General features: G+C 40.1%; 1 pseudogene; it reads left to right on the top strand.

Moving 5' to 3' along the window:
* Window positions 1-8,444: 8,444 nt before the first annotated feature.
* Window positions 8,445-9,315, top strand: LOC100654969 (large ribosomal subunit protein uL22-like; annotated as a pseudogene).
* Window positions 9,316-13,171: the final 3,856 nt, after the last annotated feature.

Below are 13,171 nucleotides of genomic sequence, written 5' to 3'. Positions count from 1 at the left end.
GACAGTTCATGGCCATTACCTCAGCCTTGCCAAGACCAGAGATCACACCCACCATATTTTCTCTTTATTTGGAGATGTTTAATTTTCTTCTTAATTTTACTTGTATATGATATTAATGATATTGTTCAATAATTTCAGCATCCCACCAGATCACCTTTCTTTGGAATGGGCACAAATATGGATCTCTTCCAGTTGGTTAGCCAGGTAAAAAAAGAAAAAAAGTAGCTGTCTTCCAAATTTCTTGACATACATGGGTGAGCGCTTCCAGTGTTGCACTGTCTGTTGAAACGTCTCAATTTGTATTCCGTCAATTCCTGGAACCTTGTTTTTTGCCAATGCCTTCAGTGCAGCTTGGGCTTCTTCCTTCAGTACCATTGGTTCTGGATCATATGCTACCTCCTGAAATGGCTGAATATCGACCAATTATTTTTGGTATAGTGACTCTGTATTCTTTCCATCTTCTTTCAATGTTTCCTGCATTGTTCAATTTTTGCCCATAGAATCCTTCAATACTGCAACTAGAGGCTTGAATTTTTTCATTAGCTCTTTCAGCTTGAGAAATGCCGAGCATGTTCTTCCCTTTTGGTTTTATAAATTCAAATCTTTGCACATTTCATGATAATACTTTGTCTTCTCAAGCTGCCCTTTGAAATTTTCTGTTCAGCTCTTTTATTTCATCATTTCTTCAGTTTGCTTTAGCTACTCTATGTTCAAGAGCAAGTTTCAGAGTCTCTTCTGACATCCATTCTGGTCTTTCCTTTCTTTCTTGTCTTTTTAATGACCTCTTGCTTTCTTCATGTATGATGTCAACATACAACTCATTTGGTCTTCAGTCATTAGTGTTCAATGCATCAAATCTATTCTTGAGATGGCCTCTAAATTCAAGTGGGGTATACTCAAGGTTGTATTTTGGCTCTCATGACAGAAGAAGGGATAAATCTATCTTGGAAGAAGTACAGCCAGAATACTCCTTATAAGAAAGGATCTTGAGACTTCATTTTACATGCTTTGGACATGTTATCAGGAGGGACCAGTCCCTGGAGAAGGACACCATGCTTGGTAAAGTAGAGGGTCAGCAAAAAAGAGGAAGGCCCTCAACAAGGTGGATTGACACAGTGGCTACAACAATGGGCTCAAACATAGTAATGATTGTGAGGATGGCACAGGACTGGGCAGTGTTTTGTTCTGTTGTACACAGGGTCACTACAAGTCAGAACTGGCTCAACAGCACCTTGTTCCTCCCTATTTTTTACCTCTTGTTTTGAATTCTTTTTCTTCCATTTCCCTTCTCTCTGACTCTATTTTCATTTCTTCTCATGTCATTGTAAGACACTATTTGTTCTCCATCTAATGATTTCACAGCTTCACTTGCTATAGACATCACTCTAATATAATAGGTGTCTTTCTTCCCTTGGTTTAACATGCTCGTTCAAAGCTGTTCCTAGCATATGGAAGAGCAGATGACACCAGTATTGACAAATCTCCATTCCATATAATGAAGGGACGGTGGAAAATTATCCCATCCAGAAGAGTCTGCTAGCTCCTCCTTCACACAAGCACACATTCCCCCTGTCCAAGTTAAAGCTGTTTTCCTGACTTTCAATCTGTCTGCATTCTTGCTTGATGACTTCCAGGCAGGGGCAGATGACCCAAAAACTAGGTAATCACGGGCTTACTTATGCTTACTTCCTAACCTGTAGTGAACAATGTCACATGAGTGTTTTACTCCAACATGTGAAATTGTTCACTACAGATTAGGAAGTAAGCAAAAGTAAGGCCATGTTTACCTTGTTCACTGGGTAATCCATCCCTGTCAGGAATTGTAAATTTGAAAAGAGGCTTTGATTGTGTAGGAAGGTGCTGTGTGGATGGGAAAGAGACAGATGCCAGCCATACCTAGAAGCAGATATTTGATGTGGCAAAAAAAATGGTGAAATTATTCACAACAGATAATCTGGTAAGAAAGGTAAGCATCATGCTTACCTTACCTATTGGATAATCTGCCCCTGCTTTCAGGTCTCATTTGTTCCTGACACAACCAAAACCAATGTGATGTTGCTATGCTAATGGGTCTTTCCTCTAGCCTCTCAGTCAGCATTTTGCTCTACCACGGATTATACCCCACAAATGCAAATACAGGTATTGTGTGCAGAAAGAATACAATGCACCCTACAGGTACCATTTGGAGTCAGCTCTGCTTAGCTTTTTCTGACAAAGGTCAAGGTATTCCTGAGACATTTCACTGCAGTCCAACCTGCTACCTGGAAACCAAACTTCTCATTTCACTTGTCACCAATAACTCAGGCTTAGGAGTCAGACATTGCAAGTAGTTTATAGAGTGAGGCGGGTGCAGTCTGAACTACAATTCATTTTGATATTCAGGCTGACTCTCCAGCAAAGCCTCAGGGAACACTTGTTTTTCAGTTTGATTATATTTCCTTCCCACTCCAGTGTTTCCAACATCTCTTGTCTCTCCCCTGTGCCCTGCCTACTCCCAACTCACACACACACACCACATGCACACACACATGCATGCACATGCGTACACACATGCACACAAGAAAATAAGGGCCAAGACTCCAAGGTTCTTCAAAGTGTACTCACTGATAGGAACAAATCTTTTTTAAAAATGGGTCTTTTTAAGCATTTATTGATAGTAAAAGATACAGGAGGCAGCTAAAGATAGAGTTTATAATGAGAACGAATACCAGACAGTATCTGCTAAGACCTGATCACTGAAAATCTCAGAGGCTTGGATAGCCATGAGGGGACTTGTCTCAACAAACTTGCTTGTCCTGAGTTGTTGGCAGCATCACCAGAAAATGATAAATGAGCCAAGACTGCATGTTTGTGGCTCTTCGCTAGTTTGCTTTCTAGGAGCATATCCAATCCTAGGCTGTCGTCTTACAGTAACACTGGGGAGCTATTCCACGTGCATTGGTGTTGCAGTGAACAGTACAGAGGAGCCCTTTTGGATACTACAGATCAAACATGTTGCTGCACTACCTCAACACTGTCTAACTCAAGGCTAAATGATAATAGCACAACTCTGCTTTGCACTGAGCTGGGAAAGAATTTACATGATTTTCTCAAGGATGACAGAAACATGCAAAATACATCAGGATACAAATATCTCACTTAAGACTGGGCCCACAGGATTGAGACAAAGAAATCAGAAGAATCACTGATTTGGGAAGATATCAAGCAGGTAGGAGTGAAAGGCAAGGGTTTAAACACCTACTGACAGCTATAAAAACAAGTGAACTGTAAAATCTTCTGAATGTAGCTTTCCTAAAACAGCAGAGATGGAAATATTCCTAAAATCCTAATACAGGGAGAGTCACTCAAATAAATACTTCTGGAGGGAATCAATGCATTAAGAGAAAGCATTTGCAGACTAAAAGCCACATAATACACAGAGGTTGCATCCTGACAGAAGACTTGTTAAAAGAATCCATTTGCAGCTCCAATATTCAGGGTCAGTAATTTCTCAGAAAAAAAGGTTAATGGAAACAAAACAGAATTCAGGTCACCGTCTCTCAACCAGTGTACAGAAACATAGGCAAAAATCCACCCTTGGCATATCCTCATGCTATAGAATGCAAAATTATTGCAACATTCTATTTGGTAGGGTTTGTGATCAATGCAATGGAGAAATGAGGGAAGCTAGATGGAGAGGCATTTGTTCGTGTGGCTGGGCAGGTGGACTCACTGATCTCTGATATGTCCAGCCTGGGGCTGCAACGATCTCATGTTTGAAGGCAGGGAGCATGGATGTGCATCACTCAGATGCACGAAATTTTCTTAAATCAGCTTCCTGCCCCAAATGCTGCTCTGAAACTTTTATAAATATGTCACAGGCTCACACAGATGAAGGAAAGTTGATTGAGAATGAAACCATAAAACTTAGTGGCTGTGGTCTGATCTCCACAGGTTGAGACAGTGGGTACTTGGTTTGGGTTTTAGACCCTACAACAACAGCATTCTATGGAACATCATAGGCAGTGAAGCTCCTTACAACACAAGAGAAGAACCAAGCAAGAGAAGGGGTCAAGAGGATTCAGAAGCATCAATAGGACATGGGAGCCTTGTGCACAGAGGTCTGGAATGGGATGAAGGAACAAACATGAGGCTTGGAGGGAATCCTTCCAGAAAGGGATGTCAAGGCTCTCCCAGTCCAAATGGCTTTTTCAAAATACATCTCTGCACTTAACAGGCAGCAGAGAGTTCCACATGGGTCAGCCACAGTAGATATTATATTTCCTTTGGCTGAGGGCTGAGGGTGGGTTGTGGATGGTTTTTATCATAGTCTCTCGATCTGCCAGGCACAATGCCTGTTCAGCATGCAACATGCCACTTAGTCTTCACAACAACCCTCCATCCTTATCAAACCCTCAGTTATATAACTAATGTTTATGGAGAATTGATGGATTCTAAATTGTATCCTTTAATTAAGCTAGACAATCAGAAAACTACACTTCAAGAAAGTATGTTGGGGTACATGGTGCCCATTCCCACCCTGAACTCCTTTACTTGAATAGCACTGTGATGTTACCCACTAGCTGACACTATAAGAAGCAGCCGTGTGAAAAGTATAATTGTGCTTAATGTAAGTATAGTATATATTGCATTACGTAGTTTCTTATTTATGAGTCACCAAGGGAGCTAATTCCTGGTGTTAGTACTAAAAATTATTGTACCTCTCCTAGCATGTGGGGTTTTTTTATAATGTTATAGACACTGGATCATGCGATTGATCCTGCTTCCCTACTTGCATGGGCTGTTAGGAAGCTCAGGGCAGATTAGTCACCCAACTCAAGGCATGCCATTACCCTAGCTAGATTCCATTTATTATTTCACTTCTTTTATTTAATTTTGTTTAATCTTTCTTTACCCTATGAATTTATGCACATCATTTAAAACTCTTTTAGTACAAGGCCAGGTATAAATATATATACACATATATTCATGTGCACATATGTACAGATCTAAAAGTACTATGGCCAAATATCAAACAAAACAGACAATAAGGATTTCGTGTACATGGAAGTTAAATTAGTGAAATTCTTGTCCCCTGTTAACATTATTTCTTGTTAAAATTTATAAGTAACCCAGTTTTCCTGCTTCCCATTTTTATTAAGGAAATCCATTTTCAACGTGCCAGAAACCTGCATTTCTTTATTCCTCATAGAGGAGCCAAGCTTTCTGAGTAATATGGAACAACTTCTCCATCTATTGGCACAATTTAATATTGCAAATAATAACTCAAAACCAAATTCTCCCTTGTTCACTCTATTTAGTTTGTTGTTGTTATTGTTTCGTTTCATTTTGTTTTTTCCTTTATGTCTTTCTTTCCATTAAGTGTCTCAAAAATATCCAGTGTTAATTAATACATCTCACATGCATTAAGCTCTCTGCCTTCCGGAGTTAATAAACCTATAGAAATTAATTTCATGGCACTAGCACTGGGCTGAGGAACTGCCTAGATCACAACCTCTACCTCCTAAAGGAAGCCAAGACAAAGTTTCTAAAATAAGATATAAAGAAATGAAACAGTATTATGCATACACTTAACAATTTAAGCCAGCTTAGGATGTGATAATCATTTCAAATCATGTTTAAGAGCTGGGTGACATGTTGGAAATGCCAACATCTCAATCCTCATTTTGGAATAGCTTATAAGTCACAAAATATATGGGTACCCAAAAGGGCCAATCAATTTTATACGTATCATATACTAATGCTGAATAGAAAGACCAAACTATTCTTATCATTCCTCATCCACCAACAAATCTGTACCTTTGTTAAGCAATTCCCTTCATATTCCCCGTGGCAAGGCAATCACACTTTCTCTTAAACAAAATATATCACCCTTGGATTTTTTTTAATCATAAAATGTTCTATAAATCCCTGTGATGTTATGATCTCTATAGGATTGTATATATTTGTAGTGGATGTGTTTATATGTACTTCTCTTGTGTTACTACCTTACAGATCTGGAACTTAAACCCAACTCTTCCACTTATACAAAGTGTGCAGCCTAGAACAAGTTACTTTTACCTTTGCGAGTTTCTTTCTTCATCTGTAAAATGAAAACAATAGTAATTACTCTGTAGGGTTGTTGCAAGAATTAAATACCTATCACCTAAAACCATTGCTGCTGAGTCAATTCGGACTCATAGAGACCCTATAAGACACAGTAGAACTGCACCATAGGGTTTCCAAAGAGTAGCTGGTAGATTTGAACTGCTGGCCTGTTTTGGTTAGCAACCAAGCTCTTAACCACTGTGCCACCAGGGCTCTATTTGGCACCTAGTAGACAAGAAGTGGTAGATTTTAACAGCAGTCATAGGAGTAATAGTGGGAAGAAGAAGAAGGACAAGGAGGAAGAGGAGAAGGAGGAAGAGGAAAGGCTTTGTCATCCTTTCCTCAGAAGTCACTTGGCCTCTCAGTCCTTTAACAGCATAATGAATCTCTGGCCTGAAAATACAGGAGGTTCCTTGAGGACCTGGAAACAGGGAGGTTGACAAGCAGAAAAAAATAATAAGGGTTTTAATGCAGATGGAGTCTCTGGGTAGTATAAACGATTAACATGCTCAGCTGCTAATAGAAAGGCTGGAGATTCATGTCTACCCAGAGAGACCTCAGAAAAAAAGCCTGGCGATCTACTTCCCAAGAATCAGTCACTGAAAACCCTGTGGAGCACAGTTTTACTCTGATACACAAGGGGTCGCCATGAGTCAGAGTCGACTCAATGGCAACTGCTTTGTTTGTTTTAATGAAGACATTAAACTTTCAGACAGGAACAAGACGCAAATGGAAACGAGCAGGTCTCTTCTTCCCCCTCCAGCCTCACAGTCTCCCTCCCATGTCCCCACTGGTGGATCCTTACAGAGAATGGCCAGCAAAGGAGAAATGGGATGTTCTGGGACTCAGCCACATCTTTGCAAGGCAGAGGGTAGGAGGTCTTGGAGCTGAGAGATAATAGCTCTTCACTGAATAGAAAGACAAATAGAAAAAGTTCCTGTTAGTTTCTCTGAAAGGAAGGTTTGATATAACAACAGAGAAATTTTCAGGTGACTAAAATCAAACATAAAAAAGAAAAAAAGACAAATTCAACACCACGTGTAGTTTAACTCTGACATTCACTTATAAATGGGGACAAGTGGAAAGGAACAAAGCCCAAGCAAGATATCGTTTACTCCCTGGGCCTTTAAACTTATTTAACACATAGTCGAAAGACAGTGACTCATATGTGCTGGTCAAAGTGCAAATAGATTCAGTCTTTTTGGAGAAAAATTTAACAATACCTATCAAAAGTTAAATGTACAGTTCTACTTAGAGTCCCTAGTCTATACAAATGCTTGCTTAAGTACACAAAAACATGTCGAAATATATTTAGCACAACATTATTTGTAAGGGCAAAAAAAAAAAATGAAGCAAACGAAACATCCATCAACAAATGAATAATTAAATAAATTCTGGTATATCCATATAATGAGATGCTATGGAGTCATTAAAACAAAGAAACAGGTCTATATGACCTCACACAGAAAATGTGTAGGATGTGTATAATTCTTTTATTTTTAATAGCGTAATAATAGATACAGTAAGAGCCTATTGTGTTCTTGTTCGGTACTGTTGAGTTGGTTCCAACTCGTAACAACCCTATGTACAACAGAATGAAACACTGCCTGGTCCTGCATCATCCTCACAATCATTGCTATGTTTAAGTCCATTGTCGCAGTCACTGTGTCAATTCATCTCATTGAGGGTCTTCCTCTCTTTTGCTGACCCTCTACTCTACCAAGAATGATGTCCTTCTCCAGGGACTGGTCCCTCCTGACAACATGTCTAAAGTACCTGAGACAAAGTCTCACCATCCTCACTTCTAACTAAGGAGCATTCTAGCTGTACTTCTTCCAAGACTGATTTGTTTATTCTTCTGGCAGTCTGTGGTATACTCAATATTCTTCACCAACACCATAATTCAAATGCTTCAGTTCTTCTCTGGTCTTCCTTATTCATTGTCCAGCTTTGACATACACATGAGGTGATTGAAAATACCATGCTTGGCTCTATTGTGTACATTATTTTTTTACTCAAGTATTTATATTTTCCTCCTCCCTTGACCCAATTAAAATAATAATAAAGGAAATTAAAAAGACATAAGCACAACACAACTATGTAAATTATCTACTGCTGCAAAGGAAAACCCTGGTGGCATAGTGGTTAAGAGGTCAGCAGTTCAAATCCGCCAGGCGCTCCTTGGAAACTCTATGGAGCAGTTCTACTCTGTCCTGTAGGGTCACCATGAGACAGAATTGACTCAACGGCAGTGGGTTTTTTGTTTTTTACTCTGCAAAACCAACTACCCCAAAATTTAGCACCTTAAAACAACAAACATTACTCTTCCTGGAAGTGGCCTAAGGTAATCTCTCGAAATGGTTCACTACTCACTTCACCCAGAAAATCCCACAAAAGCATGCAAATCAAGAGGTTCAAATCTTCGGGTCCTTTTTGAGAACACCCATGAAACCGCCCAGGCCATCAAGAATATGCATATCCAAAAAGCCATCTAGTATCTGAAAGATGTCACTTTATACAAGTATGTGTGCTGTTCCAACATTACAATAGTAGAGTTGATAGGTGTGCACAGGCCTAACAATGGGGCCAGATATAGTGTTGATGGCCCAAAAAGAGTGCCAAATTTTTGCTGCACATGCTTAAAAATGCAGAGTAATGTTAAACTTAAGGGTTTGGGTGTAGATTCTCTGGTCATTGAGCACATCTATGTGAACAAAGCCCCCAAGATGTGCCACCATATTTACAGAGCTCATGATCATATTAACCCATACATGAGCTTCCCTGCCACATTGAGATGATCCTTACTGAAAAAGAACAATTGTTCCTAAACCAGAAGAGGAGGTTGCACAAAAGAAAAAGATACCCAAGAAGAAACTGAAGAAACAAACATATGGCTCAGGAGTAAATTCAGCATAAAGTAAAATGCAAATAAAAGTAACAGCAAAGAAACAAACATTTGTCTCAATGTTTCTGGGGCTCAGGAATCATGTGCAGCTTAGCTGGGTATCTTTGCCTCAGAATATCTCACAAGGCTACAACCAAAACATAAGCAGGGCTGCCATCATCTCAAGGCTCAACTAGGAGAGGATCCACTTCCAAGCTCACTCCGGTGGCTGTTGACAGGCCTCAGATTCTCAATGGTTGTTGGCTAGAGACATCTTTTCCTTGCAACGTGAGCCTTTCCATAGGGCAGTTCACAATATGGTAGCTGGCTTTCCTAAGAGTGAATGAGAGAGCAAAGAAGGACATGCAAGATAGAAGCCACAGTTCTTTTTTTTTTTTTTTTTTTTTTACCTCATCTTGGAAGTGACATTACATCCCTTCTTCCATATTCTACTAGTTGGAAGTTAGTAAATCCAACCCAGATGAAAGGAGAGGGGATTACACAAATATGTGATACCAGTAGGTAGAGAGCATGAGGGGTGATCTTAGAGACTGCCTACCACACCAACAAATAAAATAGGAAGGGCATGTCACTGAATAAGAGATTTCAACACATTTCTGAAAGATAAAGTGTTAAAACTGATGACTCAACATCGAGAAAACCACAGCCCAGAGTGTGGGAAAGGATGACACAGCTAAGAACATTGTTGATTTACCCTGCAAAATCATCAGGAGGGCAGAATACTAAGCAGTGCTCGATGATACATGAAATTGAAACCACAGGAATTAGTTTAAAGCTTGTATCCATCCCTCTGCCATCCTCGCTTACAGAAAACCAAGTAAAGTCCACTAGTAGATCAACCTTGGCCAATGATTTGTAAGATATTGATTGAGAACCTACTATGTGTCAGATACCACATGGGGCACTAGGGGTACAGTATGAATAAGAGACATAACGTCTGTGCCCGCATGGATTTACAATCTAATGAGGTAAAACAGACAACAAACAAATAAATATAAAAGGTATTTTCATATAGTAATATGTACTGTTAAGTAAATTACAGTTAAGTGATTCACAGAGGGTGACTGGGGGAGTCTCTTCTACTTTAGAAGGGTAATAAAGAAAAGCCTTTCTGAAGAGATAGCATTTAAGCTGTGATCAGAAAGATGGGAGGAGGCTGCCATGTGAGAAAAAGCAAGAGCCTCCAGATGGGGAGAAACCTGGTGAGAGTGACGTTAGAAAGACTAGATAAGCCTGAGCACAGTGAGCAAGCAGGATATAGTCTGAGATGAAATCAGAAGCACGATCCCAAACAACATAAGAGCTTGTTGATGAAGACAGGGCATTTCAAAATGCTATGTGTAGCCACGGGTGAAGTTTAGTGATAGAGTGATGTGATCTGATTCACATTTTAAAAAGAAAACTCTGGGAGCTTTGTGAATAATGGATTGTAGTGGGATGTAACTGGAAGCAGGGAGCTTTGCTAGATTATTGAGTAGGCTAGGAGAGTAACGGTGGATTGGCTTGAGGTGGTTGTGAAGACGGAGAAAAATAGACAGATGGAGAGATGCTTTGGTGACAAAACTGGCAGTACTCATACTGACGGGAAGGAGTCCTGGTGGCACAGAGGTTATGCGCTCAGCTGCTAACCGAAAGGCTGGCGGTTCGAACTCACCAGTGGCTCCATGGGAGAAAGATGTGAGAAAGATTACAGCCTTGGAAACCCTGTGGGGCAGTACTACTCTGTCCTATAGGGTCGCTATGAGTTGCAATTGACTCCATGGCAACAGGTATATACTAATGGGATGTGGTATGTGAAGAACAGAGGTGAATCAAGAACGACTCCTAGGTTTTCAGATTAAGCAACTAGGTGGAAGATGTGCTATTTCCTGAGATAGGGAAGGCTGAGGAGAAGCAGAATAGGAATCAGGTTCAATTTGGGGCCCATTAAATTTGGGATGCAGTTTGAATATCGGGGTAAAGATTTTAGGAAAGGAATAGGTTGCGAGAGTGTGGAATTTAGGAGAGAGTTCAGAATTGGAGACATAATTGTGGAAGTGATCAGTAGATATTACTGGATGAGATCATCAAGGGAAAGGCAATAAATGGAGAAGAAAACCCAGAACAAAGCCCATGTGCTCAGCAACATTTAGGTCAGCAAAAGGATGAGAATCCAGGAAACGGAACCGATTAAGCATGGCCAATGAGGTAAATGAAAACTCTGGAGAGCACAGTGTCACTGACATAAAGAAAAGAAAGTGTAATTAGAAGTCAAATGGGACTGATGTGTCTAATGCTGGCAAGGGGCCAAAGGAGATGACTTTTGATTGGCAACACAGAGATCCTTTGTGACCTTGACAACAGTAATTTCTAGTAAATGGTAACAACGGCAGTCAAACTGGAATTTTTGAATGGTAAATGAGAGCTGCTGTCAAAATGATGAAGTAGGAAGACCGAAGCCCTCCTACCACGAACCTGTAGATATACCAAACAAACATATTTAAAACTTTAATCCACGGCTGAATTAGTAAAAGAGAAATCCTCAAGAGGACAGAAGAAAAGAAAGAATTGAGAACCAGAGTATTCTAGGCACCCAGATTTAATTAACAGCAATCCCATGAGAAAGTAAAGCCCTCCCTACGCATGCACTTTGGGTGAGTTTGTACTCCAAATGTAGCGTACTCGTGGTGTGGGAAATCTCCATAATCAGCAATCTGAGCAATCGGTCCATAAATAACCCTGGAGCACCTGTCAAATGCAAACCCACACTGTAGAAACACTTTAAATGTTAAGCCACATGGAAGTTCCAACAGGGGGAGAAGGGGGTATGGAGTCTGCTCAAGTTATCAAAAACTATTAAATAAATGATCAAAAATATCTTCCAAAGACTAGCTATCCAAGACAGAAATGTACTACAGTAAAACCTGCAAAAACTAGAACCTGCGTAAGGAGGAAACTTGTCAGAGAAGGACAATGCAAATATTTTCCACTAATAGAGAGCGATAGAAAAGTGGTAAAACTGCGCCCTGTCAAAGGCAGTAAACTTGCAAGACCCAGAAAAACAAGGCAGTCCCATTGAGTTATAGCTCTCACAGGTTTCACTGTATAATAGAAACTATAAAATACATAAATTTAAATTTATTAGATATAAAAAGAAAGTAATAAACTCTATATGTTTGCTATTACTAATATTAGTATTAATATTTTCACGATTAATAACCATTTTGTGGAGGTAATTCCTTTCTCTCTGGTGTCTTGCAAGACTGTCTTATTACAATACACAATACAGGAGAAGTCAGCATAGCTGGACTAAACCAAAAGCTAAGAAGTTTCCTGAACACAACCAAACACTTCGAGGGACAGAGGAGCAGGGGCAGGAGCTTGGGGACCATGGTTTCAGGGGACAACTGGCATAGGTCAATTGGCATAACAAAGTTTATTAAGAAAATGTTCTGCATCCCACTTTGGTGAGTGGTGTCTGGGGTCTTAAAATCTAGCGAGCAGCCATCTACAATGCATCAATTGGTCCCAACCCACCTGGAGCAAAGGAGAATGAAGAACACCAAAGACACCAGGAAAATATTAGCCCACAAGACAAAATCAGCCACATAAACCAGAGACTCAATCAGCCTGAGACCAGAAGAACTAGGTGGCGCTTGGCTACCACCAATGACCGCCCTGACAGGGAACACAACAGAGAGCCCCTCAGGGAGCAGGAGAAAAGTGGGATGCAGAACTCAAATTCACATAAAAAGACCAGACTTAATGGTCTGACTGTGACTAGAGGAACCCCAGAAGACATGGCCCCTGGACTCTCGGTTAACTCAGAATTAAAACCATTCCTGAAGCCAACTCTTCAAACAAAGATTGGACTGGGCTATAAAACATAAAATAATACTCTTGAGAAGTGTGCTTCTTAATTCAAGTAGATACACAAGACTAATTGGGCAGCTCCTGTCCGGGGGCAAGATGAGAAGGCAGAAAGGGATAGGAGCTGGTTGAATGGACATAGAAAATCTGGGGTGGAAACAGGGCGTGTGCTGTTACATTGTATGGATATCAGCTAGGGTCACATAACAATATGTGTATAAATTTTGTGTAGAAAACTACCTTGAGCTATAAACTTTCACCTAAAGCACAATTAAAAAAAAAAAAAAAAGTCTTATTATCCTCCATAGCATAGCAGATGTGATCTACCAA

The sequence above is a fragment of the Loxodonta africana genome, chromosome 9 (genome assembly GCF_030014295.1).
Source record: "Loxodonta africana isolate mLoxAfr1 chromosome 9, mLoxAfr1.hap2, whole genome shotgun sequence".
Taxonomy (NCBI): Eukaryota; Metazoa; Chordata; class Mammalia; order Proboscidea; family Elephantidae; genus Loxodonta; species Loxodonta africana.
This window is presented reverse-complemented; position numbering and strand designations above follow the sequence as displayed.